The following is a 13,805-nucleotide window of genomic DNA, read 5'->3' on the forward strand; positions in this document are numbered from 1 at the left end:
AAGAAGTTGATGCAACAAGGTATCGAAAGAATGTGGGCTGCCTAAGATATTTGCTGCATACAAGACCAGATATGTCGTATTGTGTAGGTGTCCTAAGCCGTTACATGCAGAGTCCAAGAGAGTCACATGGAGCTGCAATGAAACACTGCTTGCGGTATCTACAAGGTACTACATCACTTGGCCTTGTCTTTAAAAATCCGAGCATGAAGATACCAAAGTTACTTGGCTACAGCGATAGTAGTCATAATGTAGATCCAGATGATGGAAAGAGTACTTCTGGACACATATTTTATCTTGGAGACAGCCCTATAACATGGTGTTCTCAGAAACAAGAAACAGTGGCGTTGTCATCATGCGAAGCCGAGTTCATGGCAGGAACAGAAGCTGCACGACAAGCTATATGGTTGCAGGACTTGTTGTGTGAGGTCACTGGTACGCCAAGTGAAAGGGTTATCATTCGTACAGATAACCAGTCGCCATTGCCCTCACCAAGAACCCGGTCTTCCATGGACGAAGCAAGCACATTCAAAGGCGCTATCACTTTATAAGGGAATGTGTTGAAAGCGGGCAAATTGGAGTTGAGCATATCCCCGGAACAGAACAGAAAGCAGACATTCTGACTAAGGCACTTGGAAGGATTAAGTTCAAAGAAATGAGGGAGCTTATCGGTGTCCAAGAAGTAACAACAAAAGACTTCAAGCTTAAAGGGGAGATTGTTGGATTAAGCTTGAAGTTATCTTGACTTGCAAGATATTAGGAATAGGAAATATTCTTAGGAGTTATCTAGGAAAAAGGAAATTTATATTTCTATGGGAATTAGGAGTTATCTAATCCCTCTCTATATAAGGAGATATCAACTTGTGATATAACTTAATATAGATTGAGGGCTTTAGTTTTTGAGTCAGTTTTCTAAAGCAATAAGAGAGTTATTCTTATACTTTGAGTTCTTAAGTTCTTTAATCGATATTGCAAACTAGAGAAATTGCCTCAACAGTGACCTCGTAGACAGTTAGATCCAGTTTCCATGTTTGAGAGAGAGAGAGAGACGGGCACTATGACGAATCTCATAACGATATTAAAAAATAAAAAGAGAATTCATAACAGTTTACAAAGCCAAAAGGTCTAGACTTTAAGGCTTACAAGATACGCAACTTCTTCACCATGCCCCATATCAACAAGGTTCAATTCTGAGTCCTATTTACTGGTCTGCGACTTTAGAGGTTCTCTTCTGTTGATGGTGGAGGAGGCGAATGAATGGGGAGAGTTCTGTGGTTTCTTTGTTTTTTTTTTTTTTTAAGAAAATTACCTAGAATAACCTTTGAAAATAGCTATAATAACTCATCTAATATATTATTACTCACATAACCTACTAATTCTTTATATAAATCTATAATTTCAAAACTACCCTTTCTATTTTCATAATTTTGTTTTCAAAAATGTTTTTATTAAATAATTATTTTTTACAGTTAAATTAGTTATTTATTAACATTTATTTTATTAGTAAAAAAATGAAATTTGATATATCATTAGTTTTTATCCTAATATGATTTTAGTATTTTTCTTTTGAATCACTTCTCTGATAAATATCATAAGCTGGTTATGACTAACATCAGGTCCATGCTTGGAGCATTTTTTGAAAAAAAAAAGCTTTGTAAATTGAACTAGGAAAATAACTTCTATACCCATCAAAAGCTTTTTAATATTTTTTTTTAAAAAATAAAAAATAAAACACAAAGATCCATAAATATACACTCAAACCTTCATGGATAATTAAAAATGTTAGAATTTTAACAGTACAGGACTTTAAGATTTTCTGCTAAACTAACAAACAATATACATAACCAACACACATATTAGTGTGATTAATTAGACATGGTTTTATAAAAACTAATTATAATTATCAGCAGACTTGCATAAAGTGTATAAGTAATTTTAGATTATGATTCCATAGACATATTTTGTCTACGGTTATTTGTAATTTTTTTAACAAACTTAAATAGCCGATCTCGTAGACTTATGTTTAGTAAACTTATGTTTAGCAGACTTGAAAATCTCATATAACAGACTTTAGGCAAGTCCATGGATAGAATCTTCAAATCTGCCAAAAACATAAGGACTATATGCAAGTCTACCAAATATATGCAGACCTAATGTAAGTCAGCTGGCTTGAATTTTGAAGTCTGTCAGAAAATTGTAAACTTTAGGTAAGTCTGCTGAAATCAAAAGTCTGCCGAGTGTCTGCAGATTTGTAATCACTCTGCGTTATCAGATTTTGAAGTCTACCAAAATTTATAGATTTTACGAAAATCTGCCAAATAATTGTGGATTAAATATAAGTCTGTAGAATTGAGTATTGAAGTCTACCGAAGTTCTATAGACTTCACGACTATCTGCCGAATATCCACATACCTAATATAAGTCTGCTTGATTGGCTCTTGAAGTCTGCAAAAAACTAATAGACTTCACATTATTTTATTTTTTACAATAAAGAAGTTTCCTTCTTAAGAAAATAATTGATTTGTATTTAATATTTGTTTTATTATTGCTTATTTGATTTACTTAAAAAAAAATTTCGTTTTTAAATACGTTTTTCTTATTACTTTAGTTAGGTTAAAAAAATTATTAGGGGTTATACAGGAAGACATCTTTTTTAAAAAATTGAAAAATCTGAGTAGGCTATTTTGGCTATTTCTAATATTTTTAAGGTTATTGTAGCAAATGTTCCTTTTAAAAAAAAAAACTTCTTCCTTTATTGTTTTCATAAAAGATTTTTTTTCTGACGTAATGTGTATTATCCATGATACTTTTACCTTTTTTACATTTTTCTCCAAATTTGACATACCCATTTAAGGATAGTTTCAGGTTTTATTGATTTATTATAAGGTTCCGCATATATGCGAATTTATAGTTTATTATAAAAATCAAAATGCCAATAGAAACTATAGAAATCAACTCCTAAAAAAACGTCACTGTTTGTTTAAACAGTTCATAATAAATAAAAAAAAAAAACTACTATCTCAGATATAGTTTCGTATCTCGTTCTGCCAGAACGAATAAAGAGATAGGATCCAATATCATGGTGTGTGTCAGTTCATCCGACAGCAATATCCAAGTCTTGGAGATTTTTATTTTTTAAAAAAATTAAATTAATTTCAGATAGAAGAAAAAGGGTTTGGGGGTTTTTGTTAAAACCGCCATCGTTATTTCTATCAGTTATCTCTCCTCAAAGAACTCCTAAAAGAAAAATCCAACAGATTTTGGTATCACGGACGAACATAAATTTGTGCATGTTATTGATTTCTTGGAGGAATTTTGGAGAGCGAAGCCGAGTAGAACTCGGAAGAAGCTCGGTTGTTAGAACTCAATGATGCAAAATTATCAGAGCATGATATCATCCAGCAGGATTTTCTGCCATAACGAATAAAGAAATAGGATCCAATATCAGTGGTGTGTGTCAGTTCATCCGACAGCAATATCCAAGTTTTGGAGATTTTTATTTTTTTTAAATTAAATTAATTTCAGATAGGGCTTGGGGTTTTTTGTTAAAACAGCCATCGTTATTTATATTCTTTATCTATCCTCAAAAAACTCCTAAAAGAAAATCCAACAGATTTTGGTATCACTGGCGAACATAAATTTGTGTATGTTTATGTTTATACAGATAATGTAGTTACCATGTAATTTATGTTTATAGCGGTGATGTGTATAGGTTAACTTACATGTATGGTATTTATCAGATAACCAAATCTACTGCCAAAGAAAGCGGTTAATACGCATTCAAAAATAATTGATAACAATTGTTTCATTGATATAGCAACGGGATGTATATACTCTCAATTATTTTCCCTGTTACTATATATGAATGAAAAATTATTTGTTCATTTTTCTAGGATCACGTTTTCAATATCATTCGACCAGAGATTGTGTTTGAACCCGAGGAGGAAGATCTTAGTTGGGAGGATGATCATGTTGATCCCAAGGTTGAGAACATGCTAAAACTCATTTATCAAAACTTCAAAGTCAAGAGTGATATGTTTGTTGGAAGGAAAAATCCATCTGAAATAGCTTTCCAAGCCAAGACGAGGAGAGGTGTTAGTGGCAGTACTGTTACGGAGAAGAGTCGCAAAGGTAAGGAAAGAGATACTAGCACTTCTAGTTCTAACCCGGAAGAAGCTCGGTTGTTAGAACTCAATGATGCAAAATTATCGGAGCATGATATAATCCAGTAGGATTTTCTGAGGTATTCTCCAAGAAAACAACAAAGTTCTGCTAGAGGTTCTGACAAAATGGGTCGCTGATAACACGGTTATCGAAGAAAGAGTGGTATCTGTAAGCTGGATGTGTTGTATGTTGTCCTTCGAAGCCGCCTCCGAACTTGGGTTATTGTACCAAATGACCCTTTTTAAAAAAAAAAAGATTTCTTCCTTTATTGTTTTCATAAAAATATTATTTTTCTGACGTAATGTGTATTATTCATGATACTTTTACCCTTTTTAACTTTTTTTTCTTCAAATTTGACCTATCCATTTAAGGTAGTTTCATGTTTTATTGATTTACTATAAGGTTCCGCATATATGTAAAATTATAGTTTATTATAAAAATTTTACAAAATCTAAATGCCAATAGAAACTATGGAAATTAACTCCTAAAAAATCGTCATTGTTTGTTTAAACTATTCATAATAAAAAAATAAAAAAACTACTATCTCAGATATAGTTTCGTATCTCGTTCTGCCATAACGAATAAAGAAATAGGATCTAATATCAGTGGTGTGTGTCAGTTCATCCGACAGCAATATCCAAGTTTGGAGATTTTTATTTTTTAAAAAAAATAAATTAACTTCAGATAGAAGAAAAAGGGCTTAGGGGTTTTTGTTAAAATCGCCATCGTTATTTCTATTGGTTATCTCTCCTCAAAAAACTCATAAACGAAATATCCAATAAATTTTGGTATCACGGGCGAATACAAATTTGTGCATGTTATTGATTTCTTGGAGGAATTTCAGAGAGCGAGGCTGCGTAGAAGATAATATGATTCGCACCATCTGTATCCTAAGTTCTTTTTTTTTTACCGGAATTTGATTTGATTCCTCTGATTGCAGATGTCTGAGGAGAGAGAGATAACAATCCTACAGATGTTGCAGTAATTGTTGAATGTTTGAATCCGGTTGGTGGTGTCGAGGTGGACACAGATGATTTCATACCTCAACAGCGTCACCATCTCCAACTGAAGCTTAATCATGCTCGCAAGGTGGACGAAACTTGTAAGGTACGTGTATTCTCTTTTCAAAATACCTCTCACAGATGGTATTAAGATAGTTATGTTATAGTGGTTACCAATAATTTTATAAGACCTGATAACCTGCATAAACGCTAACACGGTTAGCTTCTATAGATAAATAATACAGATAATGTAGTTACCATGTAATTTATGTTTACAGCAGTGATATGTATAGGTTAACTTACATGTATGGTATTTATCAGATAACCAAATCTACTGCCAAAGAAAGCGGTTAATGCACATTCAAAAATAATTGATAACAATTGTTCCATTGATATAGCAATAGGATGTATATATACTCTCAATTATTTCTCTGTTACTATATATGAATGAAAAAATGTTTGTTCATTTTTCCAGAATCACGTTATCAATATCATTCGACCAGAGATTGTGTTTGACCCCGAGGAGGAAGATCTTAGTTGGGAGGATGATCAAGTTGATCCCAAGGTTGAGAACATGCTAAAACTTATTTCTCAAGACTTCAAAGTCAAGAGTGATATGTTTGTTGGAAGGAAAAATCCATCTAAAATAGCTTTCCAAGCCAAGACGAGGAGAGGTGCTAGTGGCAGTACTGTTTTGGAGAAGAGTCGCAAAGGTAAGGAGAGAGATACTAGCACTTCTAGTTCTAACCCGGAAGAAGCTCGGTTGTTAGAACTCAATGATGCAAAATTATCGGAGCATGATATCATCCAGCAGGATTTTTTGAAGTATTCTCCAAGAAAACAACAAAGTTCTGCTAGAGGATCTGACAAAGTGGGTCGCTGATAACACGGTTATCGAAGAAAGAGTGATATCTATAAGCTGGAAGTGTTGTATGTTGTCCTTCGAAGTCGCTTCCGACTGGGGTTATTGTAGCAAATGTCCTTTTTTTTAAAAAAAAAAATTTCTTCCTTTATAGTTTTCATAAAAGGATTATTTTTCTGACGTAATGTGTATTATCTATGATACTTTTACCCTTTTTTACTTTTTTTTTTCTCCAAATTTTACATATCCATTTAAGGATAGTTTCATGTTTTATTGATTTACTATAAGGTTCCGCATATATGTAAAATTATAGTTTATTATAAAAATTGCGTAAAATAAAAATGCCAATAGAAACTATGGAAATTAACTCCTAAAACATTGTCACTGTTTGTTTAAACTGTTCATGATAAAAAAACAAAAAAAAACTCCTATCTCAGATATAGTTTCGTATCTCTTTCTGCCATAACAAATAAAAAAATGTGATCCAATAGCAGTGGTGTGTGTTAGTTCATCCAACAGAAATATCCAAGTTTGGAGATTTTTATTTTAAAAAAAAATAAATTAACTTCAGATAGAAGAAAGAGGGCTTAGGGGTTTTTGTTAAAACCGCCATCGTTATTTCTATCTGTTATCTCTCCTAAAAAAACTCCTAAAAGAAATATCCAACAGATTTTGGTATCACGAGCAAACATAAATTTAGTGCATGTTATTGATTTTTTGGAGGAATTTCGGAGACCGATGCCGCGTAGAAGATAATATGATTCGCACCATCTGTATCATAAGTTCTCTTTTTTTTTACCTGAATTTGATTTGATTCCTCTGATTGTAGATGTCTGAGGAGGGAGAGATAACAATCGTACAGATGTTGTAGTAATTGTTGAAAGTTTGAATTCGGTTGGTGGTGTCGAGGTGGACACAGATGATGATTTCATACCTCAACAGCGTCACCATCTCCAATTGAAGTTTGATCATGCTCACAAGGTGGACAAAACTTGTAAGGTACGTGTATTCTCTTTTAAAAATACTTTTCACATATGGTATTAAGATAGTGATTTTATAGTGGTTACCAATAGTTTCATAAGACCTGATAACCTGCATAACCGCTAACAAGGTTAGCTTCTGTAGAGAAGTAATACAGATAATGTAGTTACCATGTAATTTATGTTTATAGCGGTGATGTGTATAGGTTAACTTACATGTATGGTTTTATCAGATAACCAAATCTACTGCCAAAGAAAGCGGTTAATACGCATTCAAAAACAATTGATAACAATTGTTTCATTGATATAGCAACGGGATGTATATACTCTCAATTATTTTCCCTGTTACTATATATGAATGAAAAATTGTTGGTTCATTTTTCTAGGATCACATTTTCAATATCATTCGACCAGAGATTGTGTTTGAACCCGAGGAGGAAGATCTTAGTTGGGAGGATGATCATGTTGATCCCAAGGTTGAGAACATGCTAAAACTCATTTATCAAGACTTCAAAGTCAAGAGTGATATGTTTGTTGGAAGGAAAAATCCATCTGAAATAGCTCTCCAAGCCAAGACGAGGAGAGGTGTTAGTGGCAGTACTGTTTCGGAGAAGAGTCGCAAAGGTAAGGAGAGAGATACAACCACTTCTAGTTCTAACCCAGAAGAAGCTCGGTTGATAGAACTCAATGATTCAAAATTAATCAGAGCATAATATCATCCAGCATGATTTTCTGAGGTATTCTCCAAGAAAACAACAAAGTTCTGCTAGAGGATCTGACAAAATGGGTTGCTGATAACACGGTTATCGACGAAAGAGTGATACCTGTAAGCTGGAAGTATTGTATGTTGTCCTTCAAAGTCGCCTCCGACTGGGGTAATTGTAGCAAATGTCCTTTTTTAAAAAAAAAAAAAATTCTTCCTTTATTGTTTTCATAAAATGATTATTTTTCTGACATAATGTGTATTATCCATGATACTTTTACCCTTTTTTACTTTTTTCTCCAAATTTTACCTATCCATTTAAAGATAGTTTCATGTTTTATTGATTTACTATAAGGTTCCGCATATATGTAAAATTATAGTTTATTATAAAAATTACGTAAAATAAAAATGCCAATAGAAACTATGGAAATTAACTCCTAAAACATTGTCACTGTTTGTTTAAACTGTTCATGATAAAAAAACAAAAAAAAACTCCTATCTCAGATATAGTTTCGTATCTCTTTCTGCCATAACAAATAAAAAAATGTGATCCAATAGCAGTGGTGTGTGTTAGTTCATCCAACAGAAATATCCAAGTTTGGAGATTTTTATTTTAAAAAAAAATAAATTAACTTCAGATAGAAGAAAGAGGGCTTAGGGGTTTTTGTTAAAACCGCCATCGTTATTTCTATCTGTTATCTCTCCTAAAAAAACTCCTAAAAGAAATATCCAACAGATTTTGGTATCACGAGCAAACATAAATTTAGTGCATGTTATTGATTTTTTGGAGGAATTTCGGAGACCGATGCCGCGTAGAAGATAATATGATTCGCACCATCTGTATCATAAGTTCTCTTTTTTTTTACCTGAATTTGATTTGATTCCTCTGATTGTAGATGTCTGAGGAGGGAGAGATAACAATCGTACAGATGTTGTAGTAATTGTTGAAAGTTTGAATTCGGTTGGTGGTGTCGAGGTGGACACAGATGATGATTTCATACCTCAACAGCGTCACCATCTCCAATTGAAGTTTGATCATGCTCACAAGGTGGACAAAACTTGTAAGGTACGTGTATTCTCTTTTAAAAATACTTTTCACATATGGTATTAAGATAGTGATTTTATAGTGGTTACCAATAGTTTCATAAGACCTGATAACCTGCATAACCGCTAACAAGGTTAGCTTCTGTAGAGAAGTAATACAGATAATGTAGTTACCATGTAATTTATGTTTATAGCGGTGATGTGTATAGGTTAACTTACATGTATGGTTTTATCAGATAACCAAATCTACTGCCAAAGAAAGCGGTTAATACGCATTCAAAAACAATTGATAACAATTGTTTCATTGATATAGCAACGGGATGTATATACTCTCAATTATTTTCCCTGTTACTATATATGAATGAAAAATTGTTGGTTCATTTTTCTAGGATCACGTTTTCAATATCATTCGACCAGAGATTGTGTTTGAACCCGAGGAGGAAGATCTTAGTTGGGAGGATGATCATGTTGATCCCAAGGTTGAGAACATGCTAAAACTCATTTATCAAGACTTCAAAGTCAAGAGTGATATGTTTGTTGGAAGGAAAAATCCATCTGAAATAGCTCTCCAAGCCAAGACGAGGAAAGGTGTTAGTGGCAGTACTGTTTCGGAGAAGAGTCGCAAAGGTAAGGAGAGAGATACAACCACTTCTAGTTCTAACCCAGAAGAAGCTCGGTTGATAGAACTCAATGATTCAAAATTAATCAGAGCATAATATCATCCAGCATGATTTTCTGAGGTATTCTCCAAGAAAACAACAAAGTTCTGCTAGAGGATCTGACAAAATGGGTTGCTGATAACACGGTTATCGACGAAAGAGTGATACCTGTAAGCTGGAAGTGTTGTATGTTGTCCTTCAAAGTCGCCTCCGACTGGGGTAATTGTAGCAAATGTCCTTTTCAAAAAAAAAAAAAAATTCTTCCTTTATTGTTTTCATAAAATGATTCTTTTTCTGACATAATGTGTATTATCCATGATACTTTTACCCTTTTTTACTTTTTTCTCCAAATTTTACCTATCCATTTAAAGATAGTTTCATGTTTTATTGATTTACTATAAGGTTCCGCATATATGTAAAATTATAGTTTATTATAAAAATTGTACAAAATCTAAATTCCAATAGAAACTATGGAAATTAACTCCTAAGAAATCATCACTATTTGTTTAAACTGTTCATGATAAAAAAACAAAAAAAAACTCCTATCTCAGATATAGTTTCGTATCTCGTTCTGCCATAACAAATAAAGAAATAGGATCCAATATCAATGGTGTGTGTCAGTTCATCTGACAGCAATATCCAAGTTTTGGAGATTTTATTTTTTTAAAAATTAAATTAATTTCAGATAGAAGAAAAAGGGCTTGGGGGTTTTTGTTAAAACAGCCATCGTTATTTATATTCTTTATCTCTCCTCAAAGAACTCCTAAAAGAAAAATCCAACAGATTTTGGTATCACTGGCGAACATAAATTTGTGCATGTTATTCATTTTGTGGAGGACTTTCAGAGAGCAAAGCCGCTTAGAAGGTAATATGATTCACACTATCTGTATCCTAAGTTCTCTTCTTTTTTTTTCACCGGAATTTGATTTGATTCCTCTGATTGCAGATGTGTGAGGAGAGAGAGATAACAATCCTACAAATGTTGCAGCAATTGTTGAATGTTTGAATCCGGTTGGTGGAGTTGAGGTGGACACAGATGATGATTTCATACCTCAACAGCGTCACCATCTCCAATTGAAGCTTAATCATGCTCGCAAGGTGGACGAAACTTGTAAGGTACGTGTATTCTCTTTTAAAAATACCTCTCACATATGGTATTAAGATAGTGATTTTATAGTGGTTACCAATAGTTTCATAAGACCTGATAACCTGCATAAACGCTAACAAGGTTAGCTTCTGTAGAGAAGTAATACAGATAATGTAGTTACCATGTAATTTATGTTTATAGCGGTGATGTGTATAAGTTAACTTACATGTATGGTATTTATCCGATAACCAAATCTACTGCCAAAGAAAGCGGTTAATACGCATTCAAAAATAATTGATAACAATTCTTTCATTGATATAGCAATGTGATGTATATATACTCTCAATTATTTTCCCTGTTACTATATATGAATGAAAAATTGTTTGTTCATTTTTCTAGGATCACGTTTTCAATATCATTCGACCAGAGATTGTGTTTGAACCCGAGGAGGAAGATCTTAGTTGGGAGGATGATCATGTTGATACCAAGGTTGAGAACATGCTAAAACTCATTTATCAAGACTTCAAAGTCAAGAGTGATATGTTTTTTGGTAGGAAAAATCCATCTGAAATAGGTCTCCAAGCCAAGACGAGGAGAGGTGTTAGTGGTAGTACTGTTTCGGAGAAGAGTTGCAAAGGTAAGGAGAGAGATACCACTACTTCTAGTTCTAACCCGGAAGAAGCTCGGTTGTTAGAACTCAATGATTCAAAATTATCGGAGCATAATATCATCCAGCAGGATTTTCTGAGGTATTCTCCAAGAAAACAATAAAGTTCTGCTAGAGGATCTGACAAAATGGGTTTGCTGATAACACGGTTATTGAAGAAAGAGTGATATCTGTAAGCTGGAAGTGTTGTATGTTGTCCTTCGAAGTCGCCTCCGACTGGGGTTATTGTAGCAAATGTCCTTTTTTAAAAAAAAAAAAAATTCTTCCTTTATTGTTTTTATAAAATGATTCTTTTTCTCACGTAATGTGTATTATCCATGATACTTTTACCCCTTTTTACTTTTTTCTCCAAATTTTACCTATCCATTTAAAGATAGTTTCATGTTTTATTGATTTACTATAAGGTTCCGCATATATGTAAAATTATAGTTTATTATAAAAATTGTACAAAATCTAAATGCCAATAGAAACTATGGAAATTAACTCCTAAAAAATCGTCACTATTTGTTTAAACTGTTCATGATAAAAAAACAAAAAAAAACTCCTATCTCAGATATAGTTTCGTATCTCGTTCTGCCATAACGAATAAAGAAATAGGATCCAATATCAATGGTGCGTGTCAGTTCATCCGACAGCAATATCCAAGTTTTGGAGATTTTTATTTTTTAAAAAATTAAATTAATTTCAGATAGAAGAAAAAGGGCTTGGGGGTTTTTGTTAAAACAGCCATCGTTATTTATATTCTTTATCTCTCCTCAAAGAACTCCTAAAAGAAAAATCCAACAGATTTTGGTATCACTGGCGAACATAAATTTGTGCATGTTATTCATTTCTTGGAGGACTTTCGGAGAACAAAGCCGCTTAGAAGGTAATATGATTCACACTATCTGTATCCTAAGTTCTCTTTTTTTTTCACCGGAATTTGATTTGATTCCTCTGATTACAGATGTCTGAGGAGAGAGAGATAACAATCCTACAGATGTTGCAGTAATTGTTGAATGTTTGAATCCGGTTGGTGGTGTTGAGGTGAACACAGATGATGATTTCATACCTCAACAGCGTCACCATCTGCAATTGAAGCTTAATCATGCTCACAAGGTGGACGAAACTTGTAAGGTACGTGTATTCTCTTTTAAAAATACCTCTCACATATGGTATTAAGATAGTGATTTTATAGTGGTTACCAATAGTTTCATAAGACCTGATAACCTGGATAAACGCTAACAAGGTTAGCTTCTGTAGAGAAGTAATACAGATAATGTAGTTACCATGTAATTTATGTTTATAGCGGTGATGTGTATAGGTTAACTTACATGTATGGTATTTATCAGATAACCAAATATACTGCCAAAGAAAGCGGTTAATACGCATTCAAAAATAATTGATAACAATTCTTTCATTGATAAAGCAATGGGATGTATATATACTCTCAATTATTTTCCCTGTTACTATATATGAATGAAAAATTGTTTGTTCATTATCTCAATATCATTCGACCAGAGATTGTGTTTGACCCCGAGGACGAAGATCTTAGTTGGGAGGATGATCATGTTGATCCCAAGGTTGAGAACATGCTAAAACTCATTTCTCAAGACTTCAAAGTCAAGAGTGATATGTTTGTTGGAGGAAAAATCCCATCTGAAATAGCTTTCCAAGCCAAGACGAGGAGAGGTGTTAGTGGCAGTACTGTTTCGGAGAAGAATCGCAAAGGTAAGGAGAGAGATACCACCACTTCTAGTTCTAACCCGGAAGAAGCTAGGTTGTTAGAACTCAATGATGCAAAAATATCGGAGCATGATATCATCCAGCAGGATTTTCTGAGGTATTCTCCAAGAAAACAACAAAGTTCTGCTATAGGCTGTGACAAAATGGGTCGCTGATAACACGGTTATCGAAGAAAAAGTAATTTCTGTAAGTTGGATGTGTTGTATGTTGTCCTTCGAAGTCGCCTCAGATTATTGTAGCAAATGTCTCTTTTTTAAAAAAAAAAAAGAATTATTCCTTTATTGTTTTCATAAAAAGATTTTTTTTCTGACGTAATGTGTATTATCCATGATACTTTTACTCTTTTTTACTTTTTTTCTTCCAAATTTTACCTATCCATTTAAGGATAGTTTCATGTTTTATTGATTTACTACAAGGTTCCGCATATATGTAAAATTATAGTTTATTATAAAAATTGTACAAAATCAAAATGCCAATAGAAACTATGGAAATTAACTCCTAAAAATCGTCACTATTGGTTTAAAATTGTTCATTATAAAAAAAACAATAAAAAATCATATCTCAGATATAGTTTCGTATTTCGTTCTGCCATAACGAATAAAGAAATAGGATCCAATATCAGTGGTGTGTGTCAGTTCATCCGACAGCAATATCCAAGTTTTGGAGATTTTTATTTTTTAAAAAATTAAATTAATTTCAGATAGGGCTTGGGGTTTTTTGTTAAAACAGCCATCGTTATTTATATTCTTTATCTATCCTCAAAAAACTCCTAAAAGAAAAATCCAACAGATTTTGGTATCACTGGCGAACATAAATTTGTGTATGTTATTCATTTCTTGGCGGACTTTCGGAGAGCAAAGCCGCTTAGAAGGTAATATGATTCACACTATCTGTATCCTAAGTTCTCTTTTTTTTT

This window comes from Eutrema salsugineum, unplaced genomic scaffold (assembly GCF_000478725.1).
Source record: "Eutrema salsugineum unplaced genomic scaffold, Eutsalg1_0 scaffold_10, whole genome shotgun sequence".
NCBI classification, from domain to species: domain Eukaryota; kingdom Viridiplantae; phylum Streptophyta; class Magnoliopsida; order Brassicales; family Brassicaceae; genus Eutrema; species Eutrema salsugineum.